The sequence below is a fragment of the Orcinus orca genome, chromosome 6 (assembly GCF_937001465.1).
Source record: "Orcinus orca chromosome 6, mOrcOrc1.1, whole genome shotgun sequence".
In the NCBI taxonomy this organism is placed as follows: Eukaryota; Metazoa; Chordata; class Mammalia; order Artiodactyla; family Delphinidae; genus Orcinus; species Orcinus orca.
Window position 1 is genome coordinate 937993 of NC_064564.1, and position 12808 is coordinate 950800.

Sequence of the window (12808 nt, forward strand, 5' to 3'; positions counted from 1 at the left end):
ATTTTTGGACGATAGCTGTCATTTATAACTCTGCAGGTTTGTGAATTACAGTGCCCCTGAGCTCCTTTCTTCAACTCGCTTTCTTGTGAGCTGGCCGCAACACCGCAGGATTGCTTCAGGCCCTAATCTGGTTCCGGCTCGGCACGCTGAGCCTTTGGTTAATTCCTCTTGCTGGTGGGAAATGAGAGTTAAATTTGCCCGTCCAGACACCTCCAGCTAGTCTCTCATTGGTTCTCCCTATTCTTGTACATCTTCCGCGTAATTTGCAAACTGGGTCAAACAGGAGGTTAAAGGCTGTGACTGTCCAACTCGGGAGAGTGTTAGCAAAGCGTCTGGAATGTTGCACCCGAGTACCAGGGGATGAAAACTGAGACATATTGGAACACGTCTCCCGATCACACAGTTGATCATACTCTGGGTTCCACATGCATGTTTCAGCTGAAGGAAGAATCCCTTAAACCTGGAGAGTTGAGACCCGTGGAATGGGTACCATGCAATATGACTTCAAAGGGTCTTCATTTGCTCACCGAACCTCTCCAATCCTATCACTGCTGCGTTTATGCCCCTGTACACACGCTTGATTCTCTTTTCGAGACATAGCAATCCATAGGTTTTAAGATACTTACTAGTCAGGTACATTCTTAGGCGTTTAATATGGGGTGTTGAGTCCATTTCGTTGAGCAAGGAGTAGCTCTTGTCTATTGCATATTTGGCTTAAGGAACTTTATCTGTGCTCATTTCAATCTCTGGTTTTATGCAGCACCCCAACTCACCTTTCCCCTTAAGCAAGCATAAGTTGGTTTTTCTAAATTTGAGACCCTGTTCTGTTTTGTAATTCAGTTCCTGTGTAGCCAAGTTTACATTCCGTGTATTAGTGATATCTTATGATGTTTCTTTTTCTGTGTGACTTATTTCAGTTAGAATCATCATACCTGAATCCACTCATTATGCTGCTACGGGCCTGATGACATAGATTTCATTGCTGAGTGATATTGCATTGTACGTAAGTACCACAACTTCTTTATCCATTTTTTGCTTTCTGCGATATTGAACTTGTACCATAAATGAGGTTCTTGTAAACAGAGCCGTCCCAAACATTGGGGTGGATGTGTCTTTTTGATTTCAATTTCCCTAAGCTATAGGACCATAAGTGGAAGTGCCCTAGGCTCTGTTGCTTTGTTTTTTAGATGTTTCAGGAAACACCATACACTTCTCCCGAGTGGCTGTTGGCAATTTACATCCCGCCCATCAGCATAACAAGGCTCCCAGTTCTCCATGGCCTGTCCTGCCTTTCTGGATTTTACACTTTTTTCAGATGGCCCTTTTGACCGGGGGCAAGTGAGACTTCATTGTAGTGCAGATTTCCTTTGCAAGCTTGCTTGGTTGCTCAAAAAGGGCGTATGCGTTTTTTCCTGAATATATTCAGGAAAAAACGAATACGCCCTTTTTAGGCAAGTGCATCATTGTCGACGTTCTGCCTCTTTTACTATGCTTTAAATGCAATTCCAGTCTACCTCCTGAAATCGGTTTCCCGCAATTCTGCCCCACTTTCAAGTCCTCTTGGCAGCCTTACTTCAGTATAATTTTGGACGATAGCTGTCATTTATAACTCTGCAGGTTTGTGAATTACAGTGCCCCTGAACTCCTTTCTTCAACTCGCTTTCTTGTGAGCTGGCCGCAACACTGCAGCATTGCTTCAGGCCCTAACATGGTTCCGGCACGGCACGCTGAGCCTTTGGTTAATTCCTCTTCCTGGTGGGAAATGAGAGTTAAATTTGCCCGTCCAGACACCTCCAGCTAGTCTCTTATTGGTTCTCCCTATTCCTGTTCATCTTCCGCAGAAATTGCAAACTGGGCCAAACAGGAGATTAAAGGCACTGACTCTCCAAGTCGGGAGAGTGTTAGTAAAGCGTCTGGAATGTTGCACCCGAGTACCAGGGGACGAGAACTGAGACATATTGGAACACGTCTCCCGATCACACGGTTGATCATATTCTGGGTTCCACATGCATGTTTTAGCTGAAGGAAGAATCCCTTAAACCTGGAGAGTTGAGATCCGTGGAATGGGTACCATGCAATATGACTTCAAAGGGTCTTCATTTGCTCACCGAACCTCTCCAATCCTATCACTGCTGCGTTTATGCCCCTGTGCACATGCTTGATTCTCTTTCGGAGAGAGAGCGGTCCATAGGTTTTAAGATACTTACTAGTCAGGTACATTCTTAGGCGTTTAATATGGGGTGTTGAGTCCATATCGTTGAGCAAGGAGTAGCTCTTGTCTATTACATATTTGGCTTAAGGAACTTTATCTGTGCTCATTTCAATCTCTGGTTTTATGCAGCACCCCAACTCACCTTTCCCCTTAAGCAAGCATAAGTTGGTTTTCTAAATTTGAGACCCTGTTCTGTTTTGTAATTCAGTTCCTGTGTAGCCAAGTTTACATTCCATGTATTAGTGATATCTTATGATGTTTCTTTTTCTGTGTGACTTATTTCAGTTAGAATCATCATACCTGAATCCACTCATTTTCTGCTACAGGCCTGATGACATAGATTTCATTGCTGAGTGATATTGCATTGTACGTAAGTACCACAACTTCTTTATCCTTTTTTCACTTTTTGCGATATTGAACTTGTCCCGTAAAAGAGGTTCTTGTAAACAGAGCCGTCCCAAAGTTTGGGGTGGCTGTGTCTTTTTTATTTTAATTTCCCTAAGCTATAGGACCATAAGTGGAAGTGCCCTAGGCTCTCTTGCTTTGTTTCTTAGATGTTTCAGGAAACACCATACACTTCTCCCGAGTGGCTGTTGGCAATTTACATCCCGCCCATCAGCATAACAAGGCTCCCAGTTCTCCATGGCCCGTCCTGCCTTTCTGGATTTTACACTTTTTTCAGATGGCCCTTTTGACCGGGGGGAAGTGAGACTTCATTGTAGTGCAGATTTCCTTTGCAAGCTTGCTTGGTTGGCCGAAAAGGGCGTATGCGTTTTTTCCTGAATATATTCAGGAAAAAACACATACGCACTTTTTGGCCAAGTGCATCATTGTCGACGTTCTGCCTCTTTTCCTATGCTTTAAATGCAATTCCAGTCTACCTCCTGAAACCGGTTTCCTGCAATTCTGCCCCGCTTTCAAGTCCTCTTGGCATCGTTACTTCAGTATATTTTTGGACGATAGCTGTCATTTATAACTCTGCAGGTTTGTGAATTACAGTGCCCCTGAGCTCCTTTCTTCAACTCGCTTTCTTGTGAGCTGGCCGCAACACCGCAGGATTGCTTCAGGCCCTAATCTGGTTCCGGCTCGGCACGCTGAGCCTTTGGTTAATTCCTCTTGCTGGTGGGAAATGAGAGTTAAATTTGCCCGTCCAGACACCTCCAGCTAGTCTCTCATTGGTTCTCCCTATTCCTGTTCATCTTCCGCAGAAATTGCAAACTGGGCCAAACAGGAGGTTAAAGGCACTGACTCTCCAAGTCGGGAGAGTGTTAGGAAAGTGTCTGGAATGCTGGACCCGAGTACCAGGGGATGAGAACTGAGACATATTGGAACACGTCTCCCGATCACATGGTTGATCATACCCTGGGTTCCACATGCATGTTTTAGCTGAAGGAAGAATCCCTTAAACCTGGAGAGTTGAGACCCGTGGAATGGGTACCATGCAATATGACTTCAAAGCGTCTTCATTTGCTCACCGAACCTCTCCAATCCTATAACTGCTGTGTTTATGCCCCTGTACTCACGCTTGATTCTCTTTCGGAGACATAGCGATGCATAGGTTTTAAGATACTTACTAGTCAGGTACATTCTTAGGCGTTTAATATGGGGTGTTGAGTCCATTTCGTTGAGCAAGGAGTAGCTCTTGTCTATTACATATTTGGCTTAAGGAACTTTATCTGTGCTCATTTCAATCTCTGGTTTTATGCAGCACCCCAACTGACCTTTCCCCTTAAGCAAGCATAAGTTGGTTTTCTAAATTTGAGACCCTGTTCTGTTTTGTAATTCAGTTCCTGTGTAGCCAAGTTTACATTCCATGTATTAGTGATATCTTATGATGTTTCTTTTTCTGTGTCACTTATTTCAGTTAGAATCATCATACCTGAATCCACTCATTATGCTGCTACGGGCCTGATGACATAGATTTCATTGCTGAGTGATATTGCATTGTATGTAAGTACCACAACTTCTTTATCCATTTTTCACTTTTTGCGATATTGAACTTGTCCCGTAAACGAGGTTCTTGTAAACAGAGCCGTCCCAACGTTTGGGGTGGCTGTGTCTTTTTGATTTTAATTTCCCTAAGCTATAGGACCATAAGTGGAAGTGCCCTAGGCTCTGTTGCTTTGTTTCTTAGATGTTTCAGGAAACACCATACACTTCTCCCCAGTGGCTGTTGGCAATTTACATCCCGCCCATCAGCATAACAAGGCTCCCAGTTCTCCATGGCCTGTCCTGCCTTTCTGGATTTTACACTTTTGTCAGATGGCCCTTTTGACCGGGGGGAAGTGAGACTTCATTGTAGTGCAGATTTCCTTTGCAAGCTTGCTTGTTTGGCCAAAAAGGGCGTATGCGTTTTTTCCTGAATATATTCAGGAAAAAACGCATACGCCCTTTTTGGCCAAGTGCATCATTGTCGACGTTCTGCCTCTTTTCCTATGCTTTAAATGCAATTCCAGTCTACCTCCTGAAATCGGGTTCCTGCAATTCTGCCCCGCTTTCAAGTCCTCTTGGCAGCCTTACTTCAGTATATTTTTGGACGATAGCTGTCATTTATAACTCTGCAGGTTTGTGAATTACAGTGCCCCTGAGCTCCTTTCTTCAACTCGCTTTCTTGTGAGCTGGCCGCAACACCGCAGGATTGCTTCAGGCCCTAATCTGGTTCCGGCTCGGCACGCTGAGCCGTTGGTTAATTCCTCTTGCTGGTGGGAAATGAGATTTAAATTTGCCCGTCCAGACACCTCCAGCTAATCTCTCATTGGTCCACCCTATTCCTGTTCATCTTCCGCAGAAATTGCAAACTGGGCCAAACAGGAGGTTAAAGGCACTGACTCTCCAAGTCGGGAGAGTGTTAGTAAAGCGTCTGGAATATTGCACCCGAGTACCAGGGGACGAGAACTGAGACATATTGGAACACGTCTCCCGATCACACGGTTGATCATACTCTGGGTTCCACATTCATGTTTTAGCTGAAGGAAGAATCCCTTAAACCTGGAGAGTTGAGACCTGTGGAATGGGTACCATGCAATATGACTTCAAAGGGTCTTCATTTGCTCACCGAACCTCTCCAATCCTATCACTGCTGCGTTTATGCCCCTGTACACACGCTGGATTCTCTTTCGGAGACATAGCAATCTATAGGTTTTAAGATACTTACTAGTCAGGTACATTCTTAGGCGTTTAATATGGGGTGTTGAGTCCATTTCGTTGAGCAAGGTGTAGCTCTTGTCTGTTACATATTTGGCTTAAGGAACTTTATCTGTGCTCATTTCAATCTCTGGTTTTCTGCAGCACGCCAACTCACCTTTCCCCTTAAGCAAGCATAAGTTGGTTTTTCTAAATTTGAGACCCTGTTCTGTTTTGTAATCCAGTTCCTGTGTATCCAAGTTTACACTCCGTATATTATGTTATCTTATGATGTTTCTTTTTCTGTGTGACTTATTTCAGTTAGAATCATCATACCTGAATCCAGTCTATGCTTTACAGGCCTGATGACATAGATTTTATTGCTGAGTGATATTGCATTGTACGTAAGTACCACAAAGTCTTTATCCATTTTTCACTTTCTGCGATATTGAACTTGTACCGTAAACGAGGTTATTGTAAACAGAGCCGTCCCAACGTTTGGGGTGGCTGTGTCTTTTTGATTTTAATTTCCCTAAGCTATAGGACCATAAGTGGAAGTGCCCTAGGCTCTGTTGCTTTGTTTCTTAGATGTTTCAGGAAACACCATACACTTCTCCCGAGTGGCTGTTGGCAATTTACATCCCGCCCATCAGCATAACAAGGCTCCCAGTTCTCCATGGCCTGTCCTGCCTTTCTGGATTTTACACTTTTTTCAGATGGCCCTTTTTACCGGGGGGAAGTGAGACTTCATTGTAGTGCAGATTTCCTTTGCAAGCTTGCTTGGTTGGCCAAAAAGGGCGTATGCGTTTTTTCCTGAATATATTCAGGAAAAAACGCATACGCACTTTTTGGCCAAGTGCATCATTGTCGACGTTCTGCCTCTTTTCCTATGCTTTAAATGCAATTCCTGTCTACCTCCTGAAATCGGTTTCCTGCAATTCTGCCCTGCTTTCAAATCCTCTTGGCATCCTTACTTCAGTATATTTTTGGACGATAGCTGTCATTTATAACTCTGCAGGTTTGTGAATTACAGTGCCCCTGAGCTCCTTTCTTCAACTCGCTTTCTTGTGAGCTGGCTGCAGCACCGCAGGATTGCTTCAGGCCCTAATCTGTTTCTGGCATGGCACGCTGAGCCTTTGGTTAATTCCTCTTCCTGGTGGGAAATGAGAGTTAAACTTGCCCGTCCATACACCTCCAGCTAGTCTATCATTGGTCCACCCTATTCCTGTTCATCTTCCGCAGAAATTGCAAACTGGGCCAAACAGGAGGTTAAAGGCACTGACTCTCCAAGTCGGGAGAGTGTTAGTAAAGCGTCTGGAATGATGCACCCGAGAACCAGGGGACGAAAACTGAGACATATTTGAACACGTCTCCTGATCACACGGTTGATCATACTCTGGGTTCCACATGCATGTTTCAGCTGAAGGAAGAATCCCTTAAACCTGGAGAGTTGAGACCCGTGGAATGGGTACCATGCAATATGACTTCAAAGGGTCTTCATTTGCTCACCGAACCTCTCCAATCCTATCACTGCTTCGTTTATGCCCCTGTACACACGCTTGATTCTCTTTCGGAGACATAGCGATCCATAGGTTTTAAGATACTTACTAGTCAGTTACATTCTTAGGCGTTTAATATGGGGTGTTGAGTCCATTTCGTTGAGCAAGGAGTAGCTCTTGTGTATTCCATATTTGGCTTAAGGAACTTTATCTGTGCTCATTTCAATCTCTGGTTTTATGCAGCACCCCAACTCACCTTTCCCCTTAAGCAAGCAGAAGTTGGTTTTCTAAATTTGAGATCCTGTTCTGTTTTGTAATTCAGTTCCTGTGTAGCCAAGTTTACATTCCATGTTTTAGTGACATCTTATGATGTTTCTTTTTCTGAGTGACTTATTTCAGTTAGAATCATCATACCTGAATCCACTCATTATGCTGCTACGGGCCTGATGACATAGATGTCATTGCTGAGTGATATTGCATTGTACGTAAGTACCACAACTTCTTTATCCATTTTTCACTTTCTGCGATATTGAACTTGTACCGTAAACGAGGTTCTTGTAAACAGAGACGTCCCAAATTTTGGGGTGGTTGTGTCTTTTTGATTTTAATTTCCCTAAGCTATAGGACCATAAGTGGAAGTGCCCTAGGCTCTGTTGCTTTGTTTTTTAGATGTTTCAGGAAACACCATACACTTCTCCCAAGTGGCTGTTGGCAATTTACATCCTGCCCATCAGCATAACAAGGCTCCCAGTTCTCCATGGCCTGTCCTGCCTTTCTGGATTTTACACTTTTTTCAGATGGCCCTTTTGACCGGGGGGAAGTGAGACTTCATTGTAGTGCAGATTTCCTTTGCAAGCTTGCTTGGTTGGCTGAAAAGTACGTATGCGTTTTTTCCGGAAAAAACTCATACGCCCTTTTTGGCCAAGTGCATCATTGTCAACGTTCTGCCTCTTTTCCTATGCTTTAAATGCAATTCCAGTCTACCTCCTGAAATCGGTTTCCTGTAATTCTGCCCCGCTTTCAAGTCCTCTTGGCAGCCTTACTTCAGTATATTTTTGGACGATAGCTGTCATTTATAACTCTGCAGGTTTGTGAATTACAGTGCCCCTGAGCTCCTTTCTTCAACTCGCTTTCTTCTGAGCAGGCCGCAACACCGCAGGATTGCTTCAGGCCCTAATCTGGGACCGGCACGGCAGGCTGAGCCTTTGGTTAATTCCTCTTCCTGGTGGGAAATGAGAGTTAAATTTGCCCGTCCAGACACCTCTAGCTAGTCTCTCATTGGTTCTCCCTATTCCTGTTCATCTTCCGCAGAAATTGCAAACTGGGCCAAACAGGAGGTTAAAGACACTGACTCTCCAAGTCGGGAGAGTGTTAGGAAAGTGTCTGGAATGCTGGACCCGAGTACCAGGGGATGAGAACTGAGACATATTGGAACACGTCTCCCGATCACACGGTTGATCATACCCTGGGTTCCACATACATGTTTTAGCTGAAGGAAGAATCCCTTAAACCTGGAGAGTTGAGACCCGTGGAATGGGTACCATGCAATATGACTTCAAAGGGTCTTCATTTGCTCACCGAACCTCTCCAATCCTATCACTGCTGTGTTAATGCCCCTTTACTCACGCTTGATTCTCTTTCGGAGACATAGCAATCCATAGGTTTTAAGATACTTACTAGTCAGGTACATTCTTAGGCGTTTAATATGGGGTGTTGAGTCCATTTCGTTGAGCAAGGAGTAGCTCTTGTCTATTACATATTTGGCTTAAGGAACTTTATCTGTGCTCATTTCAATCTCTGCTTTTATGCAGCACCCCAACTCACCTTTCCCCTTAAGCAAGCATAAGTTGGTTTTCTAAATTTGAGACCCTGTTCTGTTTTGTAATTCAGTTCCTGTGTAGCCAAGTTTACATTCCGTGTATTAGTGATATCTTATGATGTTTCTTTTTCTGTGTGACTTATTTCAGTTAGAATCCTCATACCTGAATCCATACATTATGCTGCTACTGGCCTGATGACATAGATTTCATTGCTGAGTGATATTGCGTTGTACGTAAGTACCACAACTTCTTTATCCATTTTTCACTTTCTGTGATATTGAACTTGTCCCGTAAACGAGGTTGTTGTACACAGAGCCGTTCCAAACTTTGGGGTGGCTGTGTCTTTTTTATTTTAATTTCCCTAAGCTATAGGACGATAAGTGGAAGTGCCCTAGGCTCTGTTGCTTTGTTTCTTAGATGTTTCAGGAAACACCATACACTTCTCCCGAGTGGCTGTTGGCAATTTACATCCTGACCATCAGCATAACAAGGCTCCCAGTTCTCCATGGCCTGTCCTGCCTTTCTGGATTTTACACTTTTTTCAGATGGCCCTTTTTACTGGGGGGAAGTGAGACTTCATTGTAGTGCAGATTTCCTTTGCAAGCTTGCTTGGTTGGCCAAAAAGGGCGTATGCGTTTTTTCCTGAATATATTCAGGAAAAAACGCATACGCCCTTTTTGGCCAAGTGCATCATTGTCGACGTTCTGCCTCTTTTCCTATGCTTTAAATGCAATTCCAGTCTACCTACTGAAATCGGTTTCCTGCAATTCTGCCCCGCTTTCAAGTCCTCTTGGCAGCCGTACTTCAGTATATTTTTGGACGATAGCTGTCATTTATAACTCTGCAGGTTTGTGAATTACAGTGCCCCTGAGCTCCTTTCTTCAACTCGCTTTCTTGTGAGCTGGCCGCAACACCGCAGGACTGCTTCAGGCCCTAATCTGGTTCCGGAACGGCATGCTGAGCCTTTGGATAATTCCTCTTCCTGGTGTGAAATGAGAGTTAAATTGCCCGTCCAGACACCTCCAGCTAGTCTCTCATTGGTCCTCCCTATTCCTGTTCATCTTCCGCAGAAATTGCAAACTGGGCCAAACAGGAGGTTAAAGGCACTGACTCTCCAAGTCGGGAGAGTGTTAGTAAAGCGTCTGGAATGTTGCACCCGAGTACCAGGAGACAAGAACTGAGAAATATTGGAACACGTCTCCCAATCACATGGTTGATCATACTCTGGGTTCCACATGCATGCTTTAGCTGAAGGAAGAATCCCTTAAACCTGGAGAGTTGAGACCCGTGGAATGGGTACCATGCAATATGACTTCTAAGGGTCTTCGTTTGCTCACCGAACCTCTCCAATCCTATCACTGCTGCGTTTATGCCCCTGTACACGCTTGATTCTCTTTCGGAGACATAGCAATCCATAGGTTTTAAGATACTTACTAGTCAGGTACATTCTTAGGCGTTTAATATGGGGTGTTGAGTCCATTTCATTGAGCAGGGAGTAGCTCATGTCTGTTACATATTTGGCTTAAGGAAATTTATCTGTGCTCATTTCAATCTCTGGTTTTATGCAGCACCCCAACTCACCTTTCCCCTTAAGCAAGCATAAGTTGGTTTTCTACATTTGAGACCCTGTTCTGTTTTGTAATCCAGTTCCTGTGTAGCCAAGTTTACATTCCGTGTATTAGTGATATCTTATGATGTTTCTTTTTCTGTGTGACTTATTTCAGTTAGAATCATCATACCTGAATCCACTCATTATGCTGCTACGGGCCTGATGACATAGATTTCATTGCTGAGTGATATTGCATTGTACGTAAGTACCACAACTTCTTTATCCATTTTTCACTTTCTGCGATATTGAACTTTTCCCGAAAATGAGGTTCTTGTAAACAGAGCCGTCCCAAACTTTGGGGTGGCTGTGTCTTTTTGAATTTAATTTCCCTAAGCTATAGGACCATAAGTGGAAGTGCCCTAGGCTCTGTTGCTTTGTTTTTTAGATGTTTCAGGAAACACCATACACTTCTCCTGAGTGGCTGTTGGCAATTTACATCCCGCCCATCAGCATAACAAGGCTCCCAGTTCTCCATGGCCTGTCCTGCCTTTCTGGATTTTACACTTTTTTCAGATGGCCCTTTTGACCGGGGGGAAGTGAGACTTCATTGTAGTGCAGATTTCCTTTGCAAGCTTGCTTGGTTGGCCAAAAAGGGCGTATGCGTTTTTTCCTGAATATATTCAGGAAAAAACGCATACGCCCTTTTTGGCCAAGTGCATCATTGTCGACGTTCTGCCTCTTTTCCTATGCTTTAAATGCAATTCCAGTCTACCTCCTGAAATCGGTTTCCTGCAATTCTGCCCCGCTTTCAAGTCCTCTTGGCAGCCTTACTTCAGTATATTTTTGGATGATAGCTGTCATTTATAACTCTGCAGGTTTGTGAATTACAGTGCCCCTGAGCTCCTTTCTTCAACTCGCTTTCTTGTGAGCTGGCCGCAACACCGCAGGACTGCTTCAGGCCCTAATCTGGTTCCGGCACTGCACGCTGAGCCTTTGGTTAATTCCTCTTCCTGGTGGGAAATGAGAGTTAAATTTGCCCGTCCAGACACCTCCAGCTAGTCTCTCATTGGTTCTCCCTATTCCTGTTCATCTTCCGCAGAAATTGGAAACTGGGCCAAACAGGAGGTTAAAGGCACTGACTCTCCAAGTCGGGAGAGTGTTAGTAAAGCGTCTGGAATGTTGCACCCGAGTATCAGGGGACGAAAACTGAGACATATAGGAACACGTCTCCTGATCACACGGTTGATCATACTCTGGGTTCCACATGCATGCGTTAGCTGAAGGAAGAATCCCTTAAACCTGGAGAGTTGAGACCCGTGGAATGGGTACCATGCAATATGATTTCAAAGGGTCTTCATTTGCTCACCGAACCTCTCCAATCGTATCACTGCTACGTTTATGCCCCTGTACACACGCTTGATTCTCTTTTGGAGACATAGCAATCCATAGCTTTTAAGATACTTACTAGTCAGGTACATTCTTAGGCGTTTAATATGGGGTGTTGAGTCCATTTCGTTGAGGAAGGAGTAGCTCTTGTCTATTACATATTTGGCTTAAGGAACTTTATCTGTGCTCATTTCAATCTCTGCTTTTATGCAGCACCCCAACTCACCTTTCCCCTTAAGCAAGCATATGTTGATTTCCTAAATTTGAGACCATGTTCTGTTTTGTAATCCAGTTCCTGTGTAGCCAAGTTTACATTCCGTGTATTAGTGATATCTCATGATGCTTCTTTTTCTTGTGACATATTTCAGTTAGAATCATCATACCTGAATCCACTCATTATGCTGCTACGGACCTAATGACACAGATTTCATTGCTGAGTGATACTGCATTGTACGTAAGTACCACAACTTCTTTATCCATTTTTCACTTTCTGTGCTATTGAACTTGTCCCGTAAACGAGGTTCTTGTAAACAGAGCCGTCCCAAACATTGGGGTGGCTGTGTCTTTTTGATTTTAATTTCCCTGAGCTATAGGACCATAAGTGGAAGTGCCCTAGGCTCTGTTGCTTTGTTTCTTAGATGTTTCAGGAAACACCATACACTTCTCCCGAGTGGCTGTTGGCAATTTACATCCCGCCCATCAGCATAACAAGGCTCCCAGTTCTCCATGGCCTGTCCTGCCTTTCTGGATTTTACACTTTTTTCAGATGGCCCTTTTGACCGGGGGGAAGTGAGACTTCATTGTAGTGCAGATTTCCTTTGCAAGCTTGCTTGGTTGGCCAAAAAGGGCGTATGCGTTTTTTCCTGAATATATTCAGGAAAAAACGCATACGCCCTTTTTGGCCAAGTGCATCATTGTCGACGTTCTGCCTCTTTTCCTATGCTTTAAATGCAATTCCAGTCTACCTCCTGAAATCGGTTTCCTGCAATTCTGCCCCGCTTTCAAGTCCTCTTGTCAGGCTTCCTTCAGTATATTTTTGGACGATAGCTGTCATTTATAACTCTGCAGTTTTGTGAATTACAGTGCCCCTGAGCTCCTTTCTTCAACTCGCTTTCTTGTGAGCTGGCCGCAACACCGCAGGACTGCTTCAGGCCCTAATCTGGTTCTGGCACGGCATGCTGAGCCTTTGGTTAATTCCTCTTCCTGGTGGGAAATGAGA

General features: G+C 44.1%; 1 long non-coding RNA gene across 2 annotated transcripts in view; it reads left to right on the forward strand.

Moving 5' to 3' along the window:
* Positions 1 to 12013: 12013 nt before the first annotated feature.
* Positions 12014 to 12808, forward strand: part of LOC125964726 (uncharacterized) — a 723743-nt gene continuing 722948 nt past the window's right edge. For both annotated transcript variants that reach the window (XR_007477968.1, XR_007477966.1), the window contains exon 1: positions 12014 to 12043. This is a non-coding gene — a long non-coding RNA (uncharacterized LOC125964726). The remainder of the gene's footprint in view (positions 12044 to 12808) is intronic.